Consider the following 26,501-nt stretch of genomic DNA (forward strand, 5'->3'; position numbering starts at 1 on the left):
AACAGGAAAGCAAGCCAGAAGAGCCTGATTCTCCGTGCCCTGGTTTTATGCGTGTGTGGCACCATTGAATTGATTAGAATCACGCTTGCTGTACACGAATGAATGTGAGGACACTCAGGCCCTCAAACTTCATGCATGAGACCTGATCCGAAGCGCAGAGCTCCTCACAGAGGTAGGACTTCAGGCCTTATCCACAGACTTCCAGAATACTCCAGGCGTAAGAATACTTATATTTAGATTGCGCTCAATTTTAAATTGAGAACAAAAGAGACTGAATTATGCCTGCTCCTCACACTCTGGCTTACAGTACCCTGTTTTAGAAGGCTTCACAGTATTCTATTATTTCTTCAGGAAAAGGAGCGAGCCCTGAGGTAATTACATTCTTCTGTCTACTCTTCTTTAATCAGAACTCCCGTGTTGACACTTTATTCTCTGCAGTGGCTGAGGACCCGCCAGTGGCAGTTTTATCGAAAATAGCCTCACCTTCAGTAGTACTTAAGGAAAACGCTCTTACCATCTGCAGTGCTACTATTATAGCCGGCGTACGGACAGCTGGGCTGTCTCGGCTTCCTCTCTGCTCATTAATCCCCCATTCCACCGCGATAAACTTCTGCAGCAAGGGCCACCCACTGCAGATGGAATTAATCCACCATGGCAGGAGCTAATTAAGAGAACAACTCTGAGGTTCTGCCTTTTGGCTTTAATTCATTTTTTTTAAAATATCTGCAGGGCAAGGACTGTTAAAAAAATGAAAAGATGTTAAGCATAAGCCAATGCCTCCATTAGCCATGGATGAGGTCTGTGACTTGATAGCTGCCGTTTATGCCAAAAAGTCTAGGATCACGCTTTTTGAAAAGCAAAACCAAACAACCGGATGAAATATTGCAGAAAGCCAATAGCATCAATAAGGCAAAATTAATATCAATAGCAGCATTTAAAAAAATTATATATGGACCATGCTGCCAAATAGGCTCTAGAGAGAGAGAGAGAGAGACTAATGGTGCTATCAACCTAGCATTTGTTTGCCTGAGCATATGCCTCTGGGTCGGCCGGGTTGGTAGAGTGACAAAAATCTAGCCTGGGGAGGGGGTGGATGGCGTATAAGTGTCGATGCCTACGTTTTAACGCTACACACCAGTGCTGGGGTAGAGAAATGGATAATTGAGTTGCTTCACCTGAAGAGCAACTTTGCTCAGAAAAGTTTGAAAAATTGTAGCTTGGCTCTGTGGCATTCATTCCCTTTTAGTATAACGTTCCTTTGTGCAGAGGTTAGTTAGCCCTCAGTACTCCATAACCAAAGCCGAACGAACAAATGCACTTAAAAAGTCAATGCACCTGGCTTGTGTGCCTCACTCACAGCACAGAAATCCTGTCAGGGAAATGACCAATATCACAGGAAAGGAATACAATTTCCACATTGTGTTTGGAATACATTGTGTACTGACAATCACTAGACCTATGCCGAACTAGACTATTAGCTAGAGTAGATAGCTAGATTAGCTCAGCGAAACACTAAAGCATCTACTTAATTTTAAGCATTCAGTAATTCCATCTGTTCTTAACATAGCAAACAGCCCGTGTAGTAATTTATGAAGTGAGGAGCTTTTGTGGAGGCAGACCCACACTGTTAGCTCTGCAGCACTTCTTGGACTCAGTAGAGATAGCAATTGTTTCATGAATTACAAGGCTCTTTCCCTTCCTTCAGTATTCATAATGACGCTTAATATTTCTCCCCCACCCCACCTCCCCCGACTTTGGCTCCATATATGTGGCTTGCAAGGCTTTATTTAATTTTTTGGACAGCTCTGCTATATAACAGTCAGTTTGTCCTGGAAATGCTATAGAGCTGGAGAAGAGAGGCTGTTCACCTAATACATTATTTTGTTAAAGTAATAGGTGACCACTGATTTGTTTTGTTAGCACACAGGCCAACCCATCAACCTCTCTATCACCAACGTAGACAATGAGACAAGTGACAACTGCCTAAGTTCACTTCAACTCCAGCCACTCAATTACCTTGGGGCCTAAATCAGTGGCAGGCAAGCTGGGTTCCATGGGCCTCATGCAGCCACTAAGGTGCCATCTGCACTCTGCAGCCACCCCTCCCCATAGCTCTTTCACACAAAGGGACACCACAGCCTTGCACTTCCTATATCACCCTCCTCCTTCCCAGCATTTTCAGTGGCTCATTGAATCACCTCATCCATGAGGTGCCCACCCCCACACTTCGCCCCATCCCTTCTCAAGCTGGGATGCCACAAGTCACCTGTTTGCGGCATTCCCGCTCTGGGAGGGAGGGGCAGGAGCATGACCAGTGTGTGATTCACAGAGCCAACAAAAGTGCTGGGAGAGAGAGAGAGGGAGGAGTACAGTACGTGTGGAGCTCTGGTGCATGAGCGGCACATGGGGGAGGGAGATAAATGGGAGGCTGTGGTGCTGCAGGTGGATCCCCAGTGGGCCATGAACTGCTGCAGCCCTCTGAGGTGCAGAGCCACTCATTCAGCCAACCCACTATTTTTCTTTTCCCATTCCTGGTCTCCATGATAGCGCATGTCATATGGCCCATGTCCTGATCAAATAGCCCAAGAACATAAAGAACAATGAGCACACCACTGCTGGTGGAGGCATTTATCACCTGCTGTGCGTCACGATCTTGCAATAAATTAGAATGTTCTATTTGCAGATGAAATTGATGGCAGGCACTAGACAATTAAGGTTGATTTTCACGCTTGGCTCCTTAGACTCTAATACCGTCACAACAAATTATATAGTCCTCATTTTTCTGAGCTCTAGGAATATTTTTAAATTGGCTGGTGGATTATTTTTAATTTCATGTCCGCATCAAAAGCAGGAGACTCCGAGCCTTCTTTTTTTTTAAATGACGGCTGAACCTAGGTGGTGCAACGATGTTAGGAGCCAGGGAAAACGGTAGGCCACGAAGAGATTGAATGGCTCAAATTGAGAAATTAAAGTTGAGCTGCACGACTGGTTGTTTAGAAGAATTGCTGAACCAGTAGGGTTGATTTAAATAAGATGGACACGTGGGCCTCTGCTCCTGGCTTGTACATCCGGGAAGGGAGCTTATTGATCCAGGTTTGCAGCTTCAAATTACAGACATGGGGGTAGAGCAATAGGGGAATGCTCTCCCTTCCCCTTTGGCACAGCTAGCAAAAGAAGTCTAGGAACAGCTTTGGTTGCATTTGACCAAGGTACAGATGAGGCAGCTGAACAAATGCTGATGGCCTTAAGTACGCACGCTTTTCTCCTCAGTTGGGCGTGCTGGAGAGAAACTCTTGACGGGCAGATCTGTTTTGTGTGCGTGATTTTTGCCCAACCGTAATCTACACTTATAGCTAAACCTTGCTAAATAGCTCCATGATGGGGGCCTTTCCAGTCCATCAACACAACTAAACCAGTCGTCCAGGATCTCAACCTCTCAGCCACTCTGGTGCCGCCTTTTCTAGTGACTTACAGTGTCATCTGAAAGCTCAATTTCCAGTTTGTTGCGTTGCTCTCTCTCATAGAGGAATCAGTCGAGGCCTTCTTTCTCAATCAAATCAGAGATAGGCGAAATGTCTTCATATTACAGCCATTTCAAATTGCGCCTTCCCCTCACATACCTTCTCAGGTGACTGCCCTCCGTTAAATTCAATGCCAAATTTCAGCCTGTTTCACACAGTTATTAAATTTGCTAACAAGTACATTTCAGATAATTCAAAGAACAATGCTACTATCTTTCCCACTGAGTCAATAGGATCTTGGCCCTAAGAGAATACAGTCAAGTCCTTTAACGTTATGAATTAACTTCTCCTTTTCTCTGAAAGCAGTTTCAAGATTTTCTGCAGCCACTGGGCCCTCACCCCCTCCCACAGTTACTTAGAAAAGTTCTTGCAGTGTTTGTTACTGCTGCCCATTCCTTTCTCAAGTAACGGGGCAACTTGAGATGCACAGCAGAGTTATTTTAAGACTGTCATATGGGAAGAAAGCATGTTTGGTCCTTGAAGAAAAATCATCTCCAAGCTAAGGCTTCCTGAAGCCCCAGATGAAAATATGAGATTGCTAGGCCAGAGGATACAATCTTGCTCTTCGTCTATAACTGGCTTATTCCAATCCTATCTTGAAAGATTTTGAATAAAAAGAAACTTGGGACGGGGAGGTGGTGGGCGGGGCGGGGCGGGGGAGTTTACGATGTTTACTTGCCACAATCATTCAGCCAATGGCTGTGCAAGTCTCCGGCCATGGGGGTGGGGTGGGTGAGCAGTTTATTACAAACTTTCTACATTCCACCACCATATGTTACCTTGCACCCCTGCGTCACACCAATTTCAGTGACGTTAGCATGAATTGAAGCCCTTATTTGATATTAAATGTACGGGGCGGGGTGGGGGTGCTTAATCTGCTCTCCAGTTAAGCCAAATGGATCAAGCCCTTAACGGAACAATTCTCAAGCTCATGCCTCACCATGTACCATTACAAACTTCCACTTTTTTTGGCCACATGTACCTACCAGGATAAATTTTTAGGGACACAGTTGCGATTCGTTTTTTCTTGCATTTTGCAAATGGCTAACATAAATTTTTTTTCCTCTTTGCCTTTTCCATGAGCCCCATTGGTACTTTGAGAAATGAGTAGGCAGTCAAAGGCATCAGTTGTTTTATTAGTAGGCTCTAATCAAGGCCCACAGGAACCAGATTCTTCACAAGGACGCTGTCTACACTTGCAACTTCCTTTCAGAAGCGGGCATGGTAATGAGTGAGGTCTCAAGATGCTAATGACCCACTGTAATGAATATGCAGTACAATGGACGCCACAGCAAGTCAAAAGTGCTGTTTTTGAATCACGTGCCACCTCTGTAGAGGGAAGCCTGTCCAAAGGACCCCCCCACGGCTTCGAAAGACCCTTCTTCGGCGCACCAGATTGGAATGAGGTGTTTTCAAATAGTGGGGCGGGGGGTCCTTTTCAAAGGACCCCGTCCAAACGAGCAGTGTGAAATTTGACAGCTGCACTTTTGAATTGCCGTGAGAACCATTATGGTAGTAATGTGCTGCATATTCATGGCAGCAACTCATTAGCATCTTCCACCCTCAGTCATTACTATGCCTCTTCTGAAAGGAAGGGGGCTAAGGTAGACACAGCTTAGGTGTTCATCTCACCAGTGTTCTGGGCCGTGCAAATCTATTCCTAACTTTAGTCAGAGAAAAAGAAGGCAAAAACATTACCTTTAGTTTATAAACAAGACTTAAGCACCTATCATCAATTGGAAAAAAAAGGGATAAATGGCTTGAAATTTATTCTAAAACGTTTGCATAAAAAAACCAATTAAACTAATGAAGTTTGACTTCTGTTTTATTAATAATGCACCTAGTCATTACAGCGTTGTTTGAAAAAGGCTAAATGCAGAATATTATCTTAAGGCCTAATTTTTTTTCTTGCATACATTTGCTGATAGGTTAATTTATATTCAATTGTTTTAAAAGCAGACTCATTAAGTATTTAATTGCATTTGGTTGTAATCCATCGGTTGACAAATTTGTGTTTCTGGTATTTATTTGCTAATGCGTTCCTACATTCCAGTGTGATCATTCATATGAGATGAAATATGTTTTTTGACAATATAAATACCACAGCATAATTAAAGGCCAGATGTATGGCTGGTGGGAACTACACACTGCATTTCCATCTTCCCCCAAATGAACCTTTTTAATTGTTGGTCTTTGGAGAGTGAATTAAAAATTATGATTAAAATGCAATTCTATGGCTTCTTGTTATGCCTAACATCCACACTAGCTGAAGGTCATAACAGAAGCCAACGAATTAGGAGGCGCCATACATTGAGTTATTTGATGCATTTTTCCTTTCGCTATTTCCTTAGGTTCTGGTTTGCCTCACAGTGCCATGTTTGTGAGCCATTCTACATTCAAATTACTGGATGTGCAGGTTGAACTTCTCTAATGCAGAACCCACTCTTTCGGCAGCAGTCATAATCCAGCATGATTTTAGTTAGCTGCTCAACCACTTAGCTTGAGTGTGCTCCAATTTCCTGGGTTCCCATAAAGTTTGTTTCCAGCCACCTGCCTTGGCTCAGTGTTCTGTGGTGTTATTTAGCTGTGATTTACGCCCCCCTGAATGTCTCCTAAAAGCCCAGTAAGCTGTTTAAGTGTTGTTCAAAATTGTCACGGCCTGTGGCCCCCAAATTTTCTCATCGAGCCTCCGGAGCCAAGGGTGCCGGATGAAAGAGGCTGAATGAGCTTGGGAGGAGAAAGTACAGTGATATTTACGACCTAGTGGTTAATAAGAACCAGTAGGAGCAAAAAAAAATAAGCCCTTTCTGACGCTAAGGGAGAGTTTAAACTGAGGCGACAGACCACGACCTGACAGGAACCACACCTCTTCACTTTCCTTGGGGAGCAAAACAGCAAAGAGTCATGAAAAATGCACACTGAGGGAGAGGGATATGTTTAACCTGTCTGCTCTAACGAGAGACTGGCTGTTTAAACAAATCAATCCAAGACAAGTGCCTTTGCCTAAAGAGCATAATCGGAGGCGTGGTGGTGCAATAATGGAGCTGTCTCTAATGAGCTACTGGAACTATGGATCCCAGCATGGGTAGTGGCAGAACTCTATACCTGAGGCAGCGCATTTGTGTGGTCAGAGTAAGAGACAAATAAAGCTCTGGTCCTGATCAGAGTGGGCTCTTTCTCCAGTAGAGCCTGACTGCCGGCACATTTATTTTGCTAGTATGAAGCGGGAACTCAGCCAACCTTACAAGTTATTACTTCTAGCGAAATTTGCCAATGTACATTTGTGAAAGTGCGCGTGCTATGGCCCTCCAGGAAGCACGTATTCAACTTGAGACCCTTGGGTCACGTCACCCTCTGTGAGCCAAATTGTGCTCTACAGTGAGCAAGATGGACAAGGAAAATGCCCGCTTCATTGGGCTGATTGGAAGAGTTAAGCGAAGCCTCAGCTGACAGCAAGGAGTTACTTTTTTGTGCAAATCGAACCTCTTTCGTCTGCATTGTCTCACGTAGCAACTTCTGCAGCTTAGCATGACTTTACTTAGCTGCACAACTACTTTTTAGGTGTGTAGTCACGTTTCCTGTATTCCCATGTACTTTGTGTACAGCCGCCAGTCTTGGCGCTCAGTGTTCTATGCATTTTGCTTTGACTTACCCTAAGCATTTGATAAGTGTTCAGAAAGTAGTGGCAGTGTTAGTACTGCTGCTGGACAATATTGACCTCTCGTGGTCCTGCAAATTCTCTCGGTCTGCACTACCTTCTGCTCTGAAAACCTGAAGTGTGTGGGGGAGGGTCCTACCCCGGAAGCTCATTATCTCATAAAATAAAAATGTTAGTATTTAAGTGACCGCTTGTTTTTTTGGGGAGGTTAAAGAGTGGTTCATCTACTCTTCTGAACAGTCTTCTGAGGACACAGTTGCTCTTATAAAATTGAGTTAGAAGCCACAGTTTCTTGTTCCAAGGACATATTCTGTGTGTAAAGCTGATTCGCTACTAAAACTTACAGATCCAGCTTCTGTTTAACGGAAGTTGAGCTAAGAGGAGAGAATGGTATGGCCAAGGACGCACTCACTGTGTTTGCTGTGGAAAATGTGAATTTTTTTACACACTGCTTGTCTAGGTAAAGCGTTCCAATGCCTCTCCACCCTCTTACTTTCTCCGAATATCCAAGCTAGTCCTCCCCAACTACAAGTTGAACCTATTGCTCCGTGTTCTGCCATATACCACTACTGAAAAGCGTCTCTCCCCGTCCTCTTTACAGCTCCCTTTCAGGAATTTGAAGCTTGCTGGCGAGGTGCCGCTCAGTCGTCTCTGCTACACCCTAAATGAACCCAAATCCCTCAGGTTCTCCTGAGAGCTCATGTGCTCCAGCTCCCTAACCATTTTCATTGTCTTCTGCTGGACCGTCTCCAATAGCCACAGCCTTTCTGTAGTGGCGTGGGTCAGAATAGGCTGCAATCTCTTGCTTTCTTAATAATAGTTGCTGGTACGGGGATTCCTGGGGACAAGGGGGCGGGGGTGGGGGCAAGGAGTCTGCTGGGTTCCAGCAACACTTTTTTCCTGAAAAGAGGTACTGGACCACATTATACCAGAGGTACCCTAATCAGGGCCAAATAAAGGGCGCGCTAATCACTTCCCTAGATGTACTGTCAATGCTCCTAACTAATGCACCCCAGTATACCTCCTTGCCTACAAGGGCACAGGCTTGATCCAGCTTCTCATCCACTGTAATCCCCAGGTGCTTTCCTGCCAAACAATTGCCTAGCCAGTCAGCCCCCATCCTGTAGTGATGTTTGGGATACTTCTGGACCCACTAGTCCTTTTGAACCTCATCAGATTTTTTTTTTTTTTTTTTGGCCCAAGACTCTGATCGTCTCCGTCATACTGGACACCATCCCAACCCTCCATCACAGCCAGGTGCCTCCCTGGTTTAGTGTCATCCACAGACTTGCCCAATGTACAGTCCATCCCCTCATCCAGGTCATTAATAGACATGTTGACCAAAATCAGCCCAGAAGTGACTGTTGGGGGTAGTCCGCTCTATAAATTTTGCCAATCAGAAATCGATTACTTCCCATTGAGCCTAACAATCAGGTATGGTTTCTAGCCACCTTTCAGTCTGTTTCATTGGGCCATACTTCCTTAACTTGCTGTCAAGAATTGCTGAAGTCCAGGTATATCTGCCAGTATTTTGTTTAAATTGTGATGTTCCACTTCACACAACTATTTGCATTTATTTATTTAAAACCAGGCTGATCCTGCATAGCAATTGCCAATGGTGCTTCCCATTGTATCACTCTAGCACAAGAGTAAGGCACAGGATTTGATTACCTCATGAGGTTTCATCCAGTGATATGACACTATAAACTTCAGAACCATGCTTGGGGCCCATACAGTCATAATAAGATAATAGCATTTTGTATCATGAGTTAAGCCTTCTGGGAACACAAAACTTGTGCCAACTGAAATATACTGATGTCCGTGTAGGGACACTGAATGCCTTTTAGATCCATTTTTAGCTTGCATATTTCTTACTAATCCTGCCTTGGAATAAGTCAGTACAGCACTAGCTTCCTTGCAACTCAACAGATTTAAATCAGCAGCGCGTGTCTCTCAGCAAGAGGATGCAGTTAAGGTCTACAGGGCAATACATTCATATAACAATAGTTATTGTTACTATGCTTTCCACTTAGGCACAGAGCCCAGAATTTGCAACAGCAATCTTTAGTTCAGATCAGAAAGACTAATTTTAATTTCTGTGTTGTGTGCAGCATAACAACTCAGGCTTAGCGCAACAGGATGTGGAGGGATTAACTTTAAATAACTTGGCTTTAAGTACTTTATGTAGCAACTAGTAGCTGAAAAGCCCGCTGATGGTGTACGACTGGGGCAGTTGGGCCAAGTAATGCCACTACCATATGTCATGCAACCAATAAAATTATTACCTATTACTAATGGTAGAGGACGCTGCGATTTGTTGAGTTACCCCCCGCAGCAGAAAGGTATAGAATTCCTGGCCTGGCACACCCTTCCTTGTCAAGAGGTGCCTAATGCAAATCGTAGTGGTGACTCACTGTAGCACTGTGTGGCACACAAGGGCTCCCAGCTCTGCTTGGCGCTCTGTACCTTCCCTTGGTCCAGCAAATTGTCTCATGTGGTACCAGTCAGCTCCTAAGGGTGTCTGATTAGACAGGTTCAACCTTTAGAACTGTGCAACTTTTGGTGGGGGAGCGGGGCGGCAGTGACATGTCTGTAACAATTAATTCGCCCACTGTACAAAGTGTTACCAACTGAAACTTTAGGGTAATACACTAACACTTAATACAAAACTGATGACAAAGCACACCAATCTCAAGCATCCACTGATCAATTATTAAACGGAGATATGAGGCTATAACTCTGTCAGGCTAAGTCTGTAAGAGCAATGAAGGGTCTTGTGGCACTTTATAGACTAACAGAAAAGTTTTGAGCATGAGTTTTCTGAGCACACACTCACTTCATCAGATGCTGGTCTTGGAAATCTGCAGGGCCTGGTATAAGTTAGCTAGAGCAAGGACGGTGATAACAAGATTGGGTCAGTCAGCGCAGGTGGGGCTTAATACTCGCAGTTGATCTGGAGGTGTGAGCCCCAAGGGAGGGGAAGGTACGTCTGGATTTACCTAGTCATTCGCAGTATGTTTAAGACAGAGCTGAGGGCGTCGAATTTGCAGATGAATTGTAGCTCAGACATTTCTCTTTGGAGACTGGCTATGAAATTTCTTCGCAGTAGGATAGCTACTTTTAAGTCTCCTACTCTGTGTCCTCGGGAATTGAAGGCTAATTCTGTAATTAGCAACTATCAATTACCAAATACGATTTTGGGAACTATCTCAAAGGTCCATTGATACCTGAGCTCACAGAGAAGTAATGTTGAATGACTTAGTTCTATAAGTATCCTAAAGAAAAGATTGTTGGGGGGGTTGGCGGGGCGGGGGCTGAGGGTGTGCGTACTCAGAATTCTGTGGTTATCAGTAAATGCTCAAAAAATGTGTCTTTACCCATTGCGCCAAACCCATTTGTGAGGGCAAATGAAATCTAGCAAATAGTTTCACCTGATTAAAACTGATTAGAAAGAAAAGTGAAAATGATGTCAAATGAACATTTTTTTTAAACAGATTATTAGAATTATTTAATTTTGCTGACTGACAGTTTGGCCATTAGAAAAGAACAGGCTGGGATTCCAAATTAACTGGGTGCTTTTTTTGAGGCATTGTGTTCAGTAGTATATTCATTAATTAGTGTAATATAAAAAGGACACAGGAAATTGAAAAGCATTCACCACTCTTATATTTCTGAGCAGGACAGGAGGACAGCTGCAATCCCTATAGTGCCAGGCTGATAAAATGCCGTATACCTTGAGATCCTCCAATGGAAGCACTATGCCAAAAAAATGTTGTAATTGTCATAGAACTTGGATTAAAATTCATCACTGTATACTGATTATGCATCAGCTTGTTAGATAGTTTAATAAACTGACCTCCTTCTCGAGTCGCAACTGAATTAGGAAATTAACACTTTTTTGAACCCTTCGCTAAAATCTGATTTGGCACCTCCAAAACCTATTGAAGAGAACCAGATACATTTCAGTGCCTTTCGGAACGTGGACTGTAGCATAGCTCTTCTCTGAAAAATTACAAGGAGCACTAGAATTGCTGAGGACCTCAGTTTCCTGGAGAGGTTCTGGTAGGTCAACGTTTCCACCACACTCCCAATAGTGCATTAAGATTTGATGAGTAGCTAGGGAAGAACAAAAACCCAGAGCAAGCCAAGGTTAGACACAGTCCGACCTCACTCTCACAACTGATTTTTCAATGTCATTTTTTTTTTTTTTTGCTCAGTTGTATCTAAGGTAGTGCTAACTAGTTCAACCACACTACATGCCATATTCAAGGTGTTCCATCTATGTATATAAACTGTATGATGGGTGCTTTTAAGAAAGTTTAATGCCAGTTGGCTTTTTGACTGCTGCATGAAAGAATGTGGTATCCTTCTCTTTAAACTAAAATTGGATTTCTTTTAGCCGGATTTGATGTAAAACTTACTGGACAACATTCTATGGCATACATCATGCCTGATTATCCCAATAGTTCACCTCCAACCCTTGAAATCAGCGAGTGAAAATCTGGTTCCTTTGTTATGAATAGCAAAACTTCCACTGTGACAACAGATCGAAGGTTTGAATAATGAAAACTATAATGTGTTCTTCAGCATATCTGAACGTGAACGCTCCTTTTACTAACATCCTTTTGTACAGAACGTTAATAGTCTGGGGCCTACAGCTTGTATTTTCATTCTTGCATCATTAGAAAAAGAATCATGCATCAAGCTAGAAACTAGTTTAAGCTAGGGTGGGGAGCTCTTTTTTGGGTTGAACGGAGTGTACTGACCCTGAGAACAATCAGATGAGGGCTACGTGAAATGAGACGCGAGGCCCCACCATCCCTTTAAAAACTTCCTACTGAAAGTGCTAACGTCCTCCACGTTCCAGCCCCACTGTGGTGTGGGGGAGGCATTACAGACTGGTCGGGACTTACTGTAGGACAGTTTAACTCCAATGGGAGCCCAGGGTTGGTAGATTTTCAAAAGCGGGTGGGGGGGGGTTCCAGCTGCGGAAGGAGGCTCCTGGGGAAGATGGTGGGATGTAGAAAGCAGGCAAGAGCTGAGGGTGTCAGTGAAGGAGCGGGTTGCGGGGGGGGGGGGGAATTGGGGCATGCCTGTTAAGGCAGGCGATGAGGTGTAAGAGCAACAAGGCGGTCTGGGCTGTGGATGGCACAGGTCCAAAGAGCGAGCCGCGGTGGGGGGTGATTTGGGCAGGAAGTGGCGTATAGGAGCAGGCTGGGGATATGGTGTCTGCGTGGGAAGGTGCATGAAGCTAAGGTGAGCAGCGACCCCGGGGAGCACAGACGGCGGAACATCCAGGAACAACCCCACTGTTGCTATTGGCAGGGATTCTAGGACAAGTGAGAGACACGCCTCCAGGCCAGTGCCTGTCTGCACTGCCATACCTTCAGCCGGGCTGGGAACCGGGGAGCAGCTAAAGTAATGATGCATAAACTCCTATGCTTTGTAAGTAGGAATAATTCAGCTGTAATGATGCATAAACTGCGTTGTGCCTTCCTGAGAACTCAGGCAAAGGAATGATGAGTTCACGGGACATTATTTCTGAAGTAGAAAGCCTAAGAGGCGATTGTGAATGTATTCAAATGCAGTTTTCCCAGCACATTACATCAAAGTCATTTGGACACTCTAAATCTCTCAGATTTTTCATATGCCAGATACACGAGTACTGTTTGGAAAGCTTTATCCTTCCCGTCGGTGAAACTAGCATAACAATGTACAGCTTCTTACCCTGTTCAGCATGATCCCTCAAGTGCATTCCTAGTCTACATCATTAATCTGAGTTGAATCTTATGCTATCCAAAACAAGTTCCTGATATAGAGACGGGTGCTGCTGATTGGGTAGGTTATAAAAATGGAGGCATTATGACCATCCTTCTTTCCTTTTAGGTGTGCACGAAGCTCACTTTCAAGTGACAAGACCTCTCATAAATCTTGAACCCACATATAGCCCAAAAAGCTCTGCCACCGTAGCTCCATCTATGCATTATTTTCTCCGTGGGTTCTAAGCTAATTAACAAGCCAGGATATTTGCATTTAAACGAGGAAAGGCAAAAACTTTAAGCAGATGCCAGAAAGCAATAGGGCTGGGACTGAGAAATGGGTACCATAATGATGTCATCTCTCCCCCGTGAGCATCATGAGAGCCAAATTCTCATTTTACGTCAGCATTATCTCTGAAATTGATACTAGATGCAGCCGAAATTGCAGAAGGTTGCCATGGCTTTGCACAATTACAGTATGCTTATTCCAATCCCAATTGTGGCTCTCACTGGTAAAAAATCAAATCAGACAAAATCAAAGCGCGAGAGACCTAAAACGTTCCATAAACTCAGCTTTGACACCGAACGTCATGGTTCTCTCTAACATCAGTGATGCAGTCGCAAGATGTTCTGGGCACTGAACATACTCTGCAAGTGAGTCATAGCACTGTCCCGTTACAATTTAGAATCATAGAAGTTGGAGAGACTTCAGGAGGTAATTAAGTCTCGCATCCTGATTAAAGCAGGCCGTACATAGCTAACTCATCCCCCGCATCAAGACTTTCCACGCCCAGACTTAAAAAGCCACTACGCGTGGCGATTCCAGTGTTTTGCCACCTTCTTATAGAAAAACTTTTTTATCATCCCCATCCTATCCCTCCCGACTGCACCTTGAGACTATTGCACCTTGTTTCTGCCATTCCCTTTAGGACTCGCCCTTCAGGTAGTTGAAGGCTGCGATCAAATCGCCCCTCACTCTTCTCTTCTAGAAGCTAATTCAATCGTCTACAGAAGCCCAAATCACAATAAATTCCACCTCTCTGCTGTGCCTGAAGCTGTCACCATGGAGGCCCTTACGTTGCTGTTTGCTTTGATTAATAGGCAGCAGGATTAAGGTAAAGAAAAATTTTTCTCAGCGTACACAGCGAAGTTGTCGAACTCTTTGCCAAGGAATGTTGTGAAGACTAAGGCTCGTTCAAACTAGTACTAGGTAAATTCCTGAGTACACGGTAGGCGACTAAAAGAAGTCGGTCAGGTTAGTTTAGAAACGAAAAGGCTGAGAGAAACACAAGGGCAGCTTTCAAGCACCTAACAGGGTGTTCCAGGGCAGTGGAGGGGGGAAATTGTTCTCCTTGATCTCTGCTGAGAGGATAACATATCGGTGTAAAGAGAATCCAAAGACCCCTTTTTTCACAATAAGGGGGCAAAAATCCAAGAAATCACTTGCCTAGCTTAACAAACACAAAGACGATCCAGATGTGGGTGAAAGCCAAGGGTGAACATATAGTTTTTTTAATCCTTGTTGAGAAGGGGAACTTATTTATTTATTACCAATACAGTTAGACCAGAAAATTGCTCGATAACCAGTGTTCTTAGTCATTTATGCCATGAAAGACGTTTGTAAGGAAGAGCAATTGTGACATGAAATAAGCAGACAATAATGCGGTACCTACAAGTGCTATTAGTTTCCAGCACCACTTTACAATGCCTTTGATAGCAGCATTAAATAATAGAAAAAAAATGCATAGCACTATTAATAAAGATGGTTTAAAATGACTTCTGCTTGGTCACAAGCAGAACAACTGATTTGATCAGTACATTTTGGATTTACCTGATTCAGATGCTTGCTTTTATGAGACAGAGGTAGCGGGTCAACAACGAGAAGAGCAAAGTTAGGATGGCAGGCTTCTAAGAATTGACAGGCTATATCTACATACGCGTGTTATTTTGGACTATTCTGTTCCGGCTTATATTTTTCAGGTATAGCGTGTTTCAAAATAGTGTGTCTGTACAAAAAGGCTATGCTTACTCCATAGTGAACTGTCAAGAGACGTAACTATCACAAGAGATTTTCGCCCCCCTACAAAACTGCTGTACTTGGAGTATAGCCACACAAAAAGGCAATAAGAAAAATGCTCTTCGGTATCAACAGTGTGTCGGGATGGCCAGCCCCTCTCTCGAAAAAACAATGTACCACAAGCAAATCAAACGAGACGGCCGATGTCTCAGGATGTCTGTCAATAGAAGCCCCACCACAGTGTCTATACAGACACTTTTCTTGACAGACTCTGTAAAGAAAAAGCACTAATCTGGGAGAGGCAGAAAATTGTCGTGACTGTGCTGGGTTTTGTTGAAATAGTGTTAACAAATTCCATTTTGTATGTGGCCACACCACTATCTTTGTTGACAATCATAGAATCATAGACTAATAGAATAAAATACCTGGAGGAGACCCAAAAAAGCCATCGAGTCCAGTGCCCTGCCCTATGCAGAACCAAACTATCAGATAGGCTTAAGCAGGGCGTTTTCAAGATGAATGTCAAACACCTCCAAGGAAGGCGACTCCACTACTTTCCTGGGTAGACCAGTTCAATCCTTCACCAGCCTCCTGATGAAAAAGAGTTTCCAAATGTTCAAACTGGCCCTTCCTAACCGCAATTTGAGACCATTGTTCCATATTCTACCTTCCGTGACCACTGTGAAAACCCTTTCTCCAGGCTTCCTTGAGCAAGTCGAAGGATGTTATATAGCGACACTCCCCCGCCCCCACCCCCCACCACCCCGGCCCCACCTACCCGTCTTCTCTTCTGCAGACTAAACAGTCCCAATTCCCTCAAGCTTTGTTCATGGGCATTATGCTTTAGCTCCGCAATTATTTTGGTCTCCTTCTCCTGAACCTTCTCCAGTGTGTCCACATCCTTCCTATAATTGGGGGCCCAGAACTGGACACAGTACTCAATATGTGGCCTCACCAAAGCCGAATAAAGAGGCATAATCACTCCTCTGGATCTACTGGCAACGCTCCTCTTGATGCAACCTAATATGCTATTAGCCTTCTTGGCTACAATGGCACACTGTTGACTCATGTCCATCTTCTCGTCCACTACAACTCCCAGGTGCTCTTCTGCAGAACTATTACTGAGCCAGGCAGACCCCCCTGTAACAAACTCCCCCTGTAACAATGCTTGGGATTCTTCAGGCCCAAGTGCAGGACTCTGCACTTGTCCTTATTAAACCTCATCAGACTTCTTGCATCCCAATCTTCCAATTTGTCTGTCACTCTGGACCCTGTCCCTACCCTCCAGTGTATCTACCTCTCCCCCTAGCTTAGTGTCATCCGCAAACTTGCTGAGGGTGCAATCCAACCCCTCATCCAGGTCATTGATAAATATGTTGAATAGAACAGGACCCAGAACCAATCATTGGGCACTTCACTAGAAACCGACCGTGATCCCAACATCGAGCCGTTGATCACTACCCACTGGGCCTGACCTTCTAGCCAGCTTTCTATTCATCTTACCATACATTTATCCAATCCACATTCCTTTAACTTGCTGACAAGAATATTGTGGGAGACCGTATCAAAAGCCTTGCTAAAGTCAAGATAAATCACATCCATTGATTTTCCCCTATCCACAACGCCAGTTCTCTCTTCATGGAAACTAATCTGATTGTTCAGGCATGACTTGCCCTTCATGAATCCATGCTGACTGTTCCTGATCACTTTCACCTCCTCCAAGGACCCCAAAATGACTTCCTTGAGAAGCCCCTCCATGATTTTTCCAGGGACTGATATAAGACTGACTGGACTATAGTTCCCTCGATCAACCTTCTTCCCTTTTTTAAAGATGGGCACTACATTTGCCTTTTTCCAATCATCCGAGATCTCTCCTGATCTCCACGACTTTTCAAAGATAATGGCCAAGGGCTTGTCAATGACATATGCCAACTCTCTCAGAACCCTCGGCTGAATTAGGTTTGGCTCCATGGATTTATGTATGTTTAGCTTTTTCAGGTATCTCCTAACTTGTTCTTTCCCCACCAAAGTCTGTCCACCTTCATCCCACAGTGCATCATTTATCACATTAGTCTGGGAGCTGTCCTTGTCCGTGAAGACGGAGGAAAGAAAGCATTAAGTACTTCAGCTTGCCCTACATCATCTGTCACTTCTTATCCTTCACATTCCTCGCGACTCGCAATTCCAGTTGCTCTTTCGCCTTCCTGATAACTGCCCTACATTCTCGAGCTATAGATTTATACCCCTCCCTAGACATCTGTCCAAGTTTCCACTTTTTGAAAGCTCCCTCTTTGTGCCAAAGTTTTCCAAGGATTTCCCCAGTAAGCCGGTCTGGTTTCCTACCATATTTACTTCTCTTGCTGTGCATCAGGATGGTTTCTTTCTGTGCCTTCAATAGGGCGTCCATAAACTGTGCTATCTTTTCTGGACCCCTTTTCCTGAGTCTCCTTTTCTGAGGTCCAAGTTGTGTAATTTACTGCACGACTGAGGTTTTTCCCTGAACACTCATTAGCATAACCATAGCTAAATTCTATATCAAGAAAAGCCTCCGTTTTTTGAAATAGACCATCCAGCCACAATAGAGCCTATTTGGATTAGAGCCCTTGGCAGCAGTATATCCCCATTCCCTTTTTGTACAAAGAATGAGTGTTACACAATTCAAAATTAATCCAGCCCTTATTATGAAACAGCAGGTTTGTTGTGAAGCTGCTTTCAATTACTTGCGACTTGTGGTGGGATTCTGAACTATATTTCCATTGTAGACACACCGTCTACACACTGGGGACTGATACGCTAAGAATCAGTTTTGCTGTAAAGGACATGGGGATATCAGTAAGTGTGAAGCTCAGCATGAGTCAACATTGTGCATGCCCTTTTAACCAAGAAGGTTTATGGCATATTGGAGTGTGTTACCAAGAGCATTGGCAGCAGATCAAGGGAAGTTATTCGTCTCCTTTATTCAGTGCTAATGAGGCCACGTCTGGAGTATTGCATTCGCTTCTAGAGGAAAGGATAAGGACAAATTGAAGAGAGTCCTGCAGAAAGCAATGAAAATGTTTAGGATTCTGGACCACATATCTTATGAAGAGAAGCTGAGAGCATGAGCTTCGTCTGTAGTACACAAGAATGGTCAAGCAGGAATCTAATACCGGCCTTCAACAATCTGAAGGAGGTCGTTGCAAAGAGGATGGACCCAGGTGACAGATGACAGAATGAGGAGTAATGGTCCCAAGTTGCAGTAGGTGACATCTAGGTTGCATATTAGGAAAAAAGCTATTTCCCTTGGACGGTAGGGAAGATCTGGAAATGCTTACCTAGGGAGGAGATTAATCTCTGTTCTTAGAGGTTTTAAAGGCCAGCCCTGGCTGGAATTATTTAGCTTAGGCTCGTCCTGCTGTGGGCAGGGGGTTAGGACTCAGTGATTTCCTAAGGTTTCTTCCAGCCCTCTGATGCTGTCATTCTGTTTTCATTCATTAAAAATGGAATTCATTCATTCATTTGTACACAAACCCTGCTGGTAAGTAAAGCTGTTGTCATTTGCAGACAATAATGCTATTGATGAAAGAGTAGTCCTGATAATCAATGGCATCTGAAGCGAAGACAGATCAGTGGCTTGTATTATTGAGCTTGGTTTGGCTGACAGCCACAGCAAAGACGATCTTGCTCTTCATTGCTGCAGGAAAAATAAATTAAACGAACTGAAAAATTTGATGGGAAAAAATCAGCTGGTTGGCTTCAAAGGGTGATTTGATTTTTCTTGCGAAGTTGGACAAACCCAGAGCACAGCTTGGCGGGTTCTGTGTCTAATCAGCAGGAACGAGTGCAAAGGGGAACCGACCTTGATGAGCGTCAGAGTAATCAAGTTAGGCTGTATCTTCAAAAACAACAAGAAGCCCTGGGGGGCACCTTCTATACTAAGCTTATGCTCCAAAATATCTGTTAGTCTTTGAGGTGCAACAGGAACTTTAGTTGACCCTGCTGAGGCTATTCCCTTCTCTGCCTCACCTGAGCTCGGTTCGGCTTTTCTGTGAGACCTGAAGTTGTGCGTAAGACTTGTGTAGCCACTCTGAATTTGTCTGCCCCACAAATCCACCCAATGCCTACACCACTGAAGCTCAGAGTCCAGGTCTGAAGACTGTGGCAGCTCAGAGCACTGTGCTAAAAGTAGTAGTGTAAATGTAACAGTGTGGGCTTGAACCTGAGACTGCTAGAGCTCAGTCCTGGAAAACCTGCAGTTTGAGCTACAAGCCAGCTTCTGCTTCGGTAAGGGAAGGTAGAGGAGACTCGCTCTTCCCCTATGTAAATGGTCTCAGGGCCACTACCTGGGCCAGTAAACAGTGCTTTTTTAATGGCACGTGCCAGCGCTGAGCAGCAGCATCCCGGTAGCTTCAGTCATGGGAAAATTACGTTGTATGCCGCTCTTGGAGCGTGTACCAGAGTATGCGGGCCCTGCAGTAGTGCATACCCTGCATAGGGTGTGCAGCAGTGAAGAATCAGTCCTCAAAGTTCACTGGAAGGCAGCAGACTAGGACTTGTGGGAGTACTGACAATGTTAGTCACCTTTCTTAAAGCACCACAAGATGGTATCAGCTACTGAAGTGTGACATAAGAACCTGCAGAGACTGAAAAAAAGAATGACTGAAAGTCAAAGGGTGACAAATTCCTCCCATTGAAAGGATGAACACAAACGGCTGGGCAGCACTCAAGTGCTACCAAAGCCCTCAAATCAGGACTTACATGGGTCACATACCTTGCACGGACCTTCTGCATGGTGATGGATTGCAGCCTAATCTCAAAGACCATTAGTACTGTACTATCTGGGAGAAATCACACACTGTAATCACTCCAGACTCTGAGAACATTTATAACCCACTTCTGAAATATATTTTTCCTGCACCCTAATGTAAACAAAAGGAAGATTTCTCCCACTGTATGTTATACCTCAGCGTGTATTCCCCTTGAAGCTCTACCTGTCAATCTTTGCGTTGTGTCTTTCAATGCTACCTGAGGGGTCCCCCTCCCCCCCAACCAAGAACATACTCCACTGTTAAAACCACTGTGTGAGAAAGAGATGCTCTGGAGAAGATGCTGTTCAGTTTTTAGCAACAGAGCTGATGGAATAAACATTTAATAAAAAAAAGATGCTTCAGTGCTGCAGGGAAAAGTAAATTAATTAATGGTCTCCTGGATTTTAATAGCTTCTCATAATGTAAATGATAAGTAGCAAAGCCAGTAAAACCTTTTGCTATTAACAATCCTGAATACCCAAGCCTCATTTTTAAGAATGTGCCTTTTTAACTATTGAGACAAAGCTATAAATACGCAATTTAAGCAAAAAAAAGCCTCATAAAATATGCGAAGGAAAAAAAAACTCATGGTAAAAAAAAAGAAATATAAAAGCGCAACATTCGATTCCCATCACTGATCACATCCAGCTGAGCAGATTCTCATCTGACTCCTCATTGCTCTGAGACAGCTTTATTGGGCTTTGTTATGTTTGTAAAGCTTTTTTTTTTTGTAGAAGGGATGGGAAATCATTCAAACAGCATCACAGCACTAGTAATACTCAAATGTATTCTAATTCATAATAAAAGCTCACACCATAGTAACCGTCCTGGTCACAACAGTGCATATGAGGTATCATGGCATTTATTTATTTTTTTAATCATTCAGAGGGTGAGTTCAATTACAGGCCTCCACAGGTTACTAAGAACTCCTTTCCGTATATTTGATATGGCATTAGCATGGGCACCTCCATCCCCCTCCTCCCCAAGCAATGGGACCGCAAGCCCCAGCACAAGTGCCAAGAGTGAATAAATGTATTCATGTAGCACATGAATACCTTTTTATCGACAAACTGTCAAATATCAGCCTCATTTCTCCCCCACTGCCCCAATGCAGCCAGGACCTTGCTCAAAGCCATGACACCTGTGCATTAAAATAAGACCAGCTAAGGCTACCAACCATGATGGGAATGCCTTACATCTTCATTTCATTATTAATGAAGCTGTTGCAAGTGGGACGATTAATGACTTTGAAAAGTATCACCAGCACTGTGCTCACACATAGAAGTTAAAAGTCAGTACTTCGCCTCAGAAAGGCTGCTGACCCCTGTCCTAAGGTAACAATAACTTCATCTTCAACTCAGCATGCAGCTAAATCCTCATAGTTTTGCTGATGCTCTAGGCTGCAAAATTATTTTTGCTTTCCTCCAAACTAAGCAGTAACAGGGAGGGAATTTTGTTACAGAGAGAGCTGTGTGACTCATGGCTATCTGGGACAGAGCATGTGGTGGTGAAACATTGCTCAGACCTGTGCTTAAAGGCAAAGTTTAACTCACAGATATTCTAAAGAAAAATTGAGACAGAACTAGAACACAGGAGAGTCACTTGAAAAAGGAACAAAGTTTTCCATTGCTGTAGTAAATCTGCATTGCCCCTGAAAGAGGTGTAATGAGTACATTAAAAAATTATGTCAAATTTATTTTTGTCAAGTTTTTATTTCTAGATTTTTTATAACATTGAAGATGTGTCTGCAAATGTCCAGGAAGTCAACGCTGTATGTCTGCATTGCCTTAGCTTGGGTATTTTGGCCATTTAAAGTTCTGCTTCAGGTACCTTTTGACCCCACTGGACCTTTGCCAAGCCCCCCCGGCCCCCAACCCCACACACTGCCCACCCCCCCAAGGATTGCAGTATGCTGTGCTCTTCATACCATTTTGAAATAAAAGGGAGAAAATTTCATGCTAGTCTGGGTGTCAGACGCAAATGCCCTGGGCAGTTTTTATAACTAGGACACAAAGGCGTTCAAGAACGGATACGCATAAGCAACAATCCAAAGGGAGGCTTTGAAAGCTAACATTAAGACTAAGTAAACAGCTGAACCAAACTGTAGCATTTAACTATTGTGATACCTCTCCCACCCCAATAATGATGTCTGCTATAACTTTTAAGCGCCAACTGCACCCCACCCCCATTTGAAGCAAAACCGCCAACGTGGATTTCACAAAAATATTCTTTTTATTTACGTGGTGACGAGTGAATGGTAGGAAAAGAAAGGAATCTTGCCATCACATGTATCGGAAAGTGAGCCATTTGCAGTATGAACCATGAGCCTACCCTTGCCCGCCAACATTGCATTCTGAACCCCCCCCGCTCCAATGAGGAGGAGTTAGGCAATGTCGCAGGGAACCTGGACAATGGAGTGATGACATCGCATAATAAATCCTATTGTGGGCATCACTCTGCACTTCCAGCATGGACTGCAGGATGTTGGTTTGCTCCTTGACAGCGATCAGGAGCTCTGCTGAGTCACCATATCTGGAGTAGAGCATGCCTTTTCAACACTGAAGAAATCTTTGGCACTACTGCTGTTCCACGTTCTATCGACAGTGGCTTTGGCTTGCTCCCAGTCTGCTTTTCAAGCTGCTGCAGGATGAGTTCCTGTCTGAGGTGCAATCACTGCAGTGTGACAAAACATGCCCACCCATAAGGTGACTGGGTCTCTGTTTGACAATCACCGCTACGTATGTTTTGTAAGGCCACTTTTGTCTTCTTAAGGATGACCATAAATCAATCTCTGCAGAACAGAAGCTAGTAGTTATCTAGACCATTTCACTACAGATATAGTAAGATCCTGGCAGCTTAAGGATGGCGGGAGGTGAGGCATGTGGTTGAAACAAAGCCCTGTGAAACGGAAAACATGGTAAAAACTTTCTCAATGGCTATTCAGAGAGGCTGTGAAGGGAATGAATCATTAAATGAAGGTGAAGCGCACAGTGACATTCCATTGCCCAGGAGCAGGGTTTGCACAGCCCAGCATCCATGGAGGGGAGGGAAGAGGTAGCCCCTCCCACACCCTGGTGCACCCTCCTGGCGGGAAGTGGAAGTCACCCTGTTAAACGTAAAATGTAGCAAAATCTTTCTTGGAGGCTGGTCATAAATCCTTCACATCTCTTTTGGAGGGGGGCCGGCAGGGAGCCCTCCAGCATCGTGGCAGGAGGGGGAGCAGGCCAGGAGAACCCACCTGTAATGCGGACTGGGGAGACAGGGAGCCCTTCGGCCACCTGGTGTGGCAGGGTAGCCCTTGGCAATGTAAGTGACAGTGTAGCCATGTCATAATGTGAAAGGGACAAACTTTAATTAAACTTCCCATGCTGCTTCCAGTTTGCCAGAAGAGAAATCAGCTTCCTAAGACTAACAGAGTGTGAAAAAGGAAATATGCTCATACTGTGTGAGCACCAGGCTGGAAAATTTGCCAGAATGCTGTGAGATGCCATAATGCCAGATTACTTACTGGTTGCCTGGCATGGCAAGGTGTACTACTGTGGAAGCTGGACTAAATCAGGCCTCCCCAAAAAGCCTGGTGCGAAAAATAGACGAGTACCTGGCTAAACTCTTTATGGAGACGTGCAAAAAGGATACTCATTCCATCTGCAGGCATATTAACAAGCTGTTCTAAGGTGTCTAGCTACACTACACGTAACCTGCTACCCACCTGCAAAAATTCTAAAAATAGGCTCACCAGAAGAGCCCTCTCCAGCATTGCTGGACCCTGGAGCATCAAGTGTTCATGATGGGCGTGGCTGCAGGATGCTGAAGAGCTCTAGGGTAGAAGTATTAGAGTCCTTGCACAGCTGCATCCTCCTTTTCTTCAGCCTCTGCCACCTCCTCATCCTCTTAGCGCTCACTAAAAACCTGAGGATCATCTCCTGAGTCCATGCTGCCCTTGGCGGGCATGCTTGGGTTCGTCCCAAAAATGGCATTAAGCCCCGGAAAAGGTTTCCATGGACGTCCACATTTCTGTTGCTGATTTGCAGTGTTTTTATCAGACGGTTTATAGACGGGTCACCCCACACAGAACTGTGATATGGGATCTCATTACGTCTCCATGCCGAGGCTCTTTTGTGACCCTGAGCACTCTTATCAGAACTGGAACCCTGAGAATACAGGATGGCTAGATGCGTTGGCTACTGACATGTGCTACTCACACCGCTCAGAAAGAAAAGGACTTCAAATTCTAGGGCATACTGTTACCTACTTTCTGTGCACATGAAGAGCAGCAGAAGAGAAAGGGGTCAGATTGGACAGCAAGGGAGAATTCTGAGCTAAGTCGAGGCCAACAAAAACAATTAAATTAACAGTTTCCATAGTAGCATCATTTTGGCCGTTTATATTCAAACTTGGTGTTAGGGGGCAGTGCAAAAAAGTCAGCCTTACCGCCCATTAAAAATCGACCCAATGGTATTTTCTGTAAAGACAGTCACATTGTAATATTGAGCTAAGTGCCTTATAATCAGTTTTTATGCTGTAGTGGAGCCATAACTTGAGACTTTGCTTTAAGTGTAGTCTGTAAACACAGATTTGGTTGCTCAGAATCCTTACCAGGTAGTTAAACATCTCTAATCCGGAAAGCTATACGCCAGGAACATCCATAATCTGGCATGACTTTAGTTAGACGGATGACTAGGTATTCTGGGTGTGGCTAAATTTTCCATGGTTCCCATGAAGTTTGTTTCCAGCCACCAGCCCTGGCTCTGTTTTCTGTGCTGTTATTTAACTATAACGTCTTCTAAGAACCCAGTAAGCATTGGAAATGTTGGTAATGCTGCTAGACAATAGCCTCCTGTGGTCCAGCAAATTCTCATGTTCAGCACTGGTCAGGTTCCTAATAGTGACAGATGACAGAAGTTCAACCTGTATCTACTAGTTTGTTTTATGTCACTTAAAAATCAATCTAGAATCCAAAACTGAAATAGAGCAGAGAAGACATAGGCTAAATCCAAAAGCATTCAGAACATTTCCATTATGATTTATATACCCTGCCCATTAGCATTATAATGGAAAATCTTCCAGGGTTGTGTTCAGTAACAGAACTGAGATCTCCTATTTGTTTCAGTATTTTTCCTTCCTGTGGACTCGCTTGACTGTGGCTTCCGTGTATTGACTCTTTTCCCCTCAAGACCTCTTCAAAAATGAAATGTTAACAGAAGTCCTTTAGTAACGTCAGCTCTGGCTTTTTAAAAGTGACACACACCGTCCCAAACAAACGTACAGGTTGTGCCTGGCTCGCTTGTTTTGAATGTCACCTTACTTTCAGAGCAGCCTCACAGAAGTCAACAGGAACAAGGCAATAAGCTTCTGGTCCTCAGGAATATATCCCACAAAATCACAAATAGTTGAAGACTGACCAATAATATCATTGGCCTTCAAAGTCTGCTCCAGTGGAGCAGTTCCTAAAGGTCCCTTGAGAAAACATAGCCTTTCATCAGGGGTTCCTTTTCAGTACCACTGAAATACACACGTAAACTTCCTAGCCCTTTAAAAAATGCATGAAAACGGAACACAAAGAGTCATAATATAGGTACAACAGTGTACTGCTAGATGGCACTCCACAAATTTCTCCAGAAGTATGTGACTACCCTCCCAACCACATCCCAGTCTCTGGAATCCGCTTCCTTGTCCACCACCTCTTGCATCCACATCCTTTCCATCTGCCACCCAGTTCCCTGAGCCCAACAAAGTTTCCTGTATCCTGAAGCCACAGCATTCTCTCCAACTCCCCTTCCTCCTCCTCATCTCTCCATGGGCTTTGTTCCCAGTGTGCCCCAGAATGCCCTTCTTGCCTCCTGAGCCCAAGCAAGCGCCTGCACTATTGTATATTGACAACACCTGGCCCAGTGGACTGTTAAAATTGCAAAGTTTTCACCCTTCGTACACAGTCATTTCAGCAACAGGGCTGATTGTTGCTTGCAGGAAGGCTGAAGAGCCGTTTATGCAAACCTTATTAACCTTATTAATTGTTGGCCTGAGCCTCAGGAAAATTTTTCCCTTGCAGCCAAAGGATTGCTGCCCATCTCTAAACCTGTAATGTACTGGCTGTCAGCCAGCACCTGCTCATCAGTGGTCCCTGAGCATTAAAGGGAACACTTGTCGTTTTTCAGCATATGGCTCCTTTTAGTGGCTGACTAAGTTAGCTGTTTGTTTATACAGCAGGCCAGGAAGCCCTTACAGTAAAAGCGGCGTTTCATCAGTTTTAGAAATTAGCAGGCTTTACCTGCAGTTACCTGCCGGACAGAACTTGTTTGAGTTTCCTCTTAAGCAAACATACATAAAGTGGTAAAAGGGCAAATCTGTGTGATAGGACAGTTATATACTGGCTTCTACCAATTAGGAGAGCTTACTGTTTTCAGCAATATTATCATCATCTCAGCCTCTATGGCAGCTGCCGTTCATTATGATCCTTTCTAGGAAGGAGGGCTAATCACCAGCATTCGATTCCAGCAGGCTCTAAGATAACTTGCAAGATGTCCACTGGTAGTTCCCGATTGCTTCTCCTTTGGTTCTGAACGCCATGTTTAGCTAAAGCCTCTAAGACCCCAGATAAGGTTGGTGCCTGTCTGGATTCACACAGTTGTGACCATGCGGACACTAGGGGGACCATGACTTTATTTTCTGTGGAGGAAGACTTGCAGAGCTTGTTTGCCTGTGGTTCACTTCGTCATGAAGAATGTTACAGTCTCTGCCTTCCCACAATACCGCACTCTT

This window comes from Carettochelys insculpta, chromosome 10 (genome assembly GCF_033958435.1).
Source record: "Carettochelys insculpta isolate YL-2023 chromosome 10, ASM3395843v1, whole genome shotgun sequence".
NCBI classification, from domain to species: Eukaryota; Metazoa; Chordata; order Testudines; family Carettochelyidae; genus Carettochelys; species Carettochelys insculpta.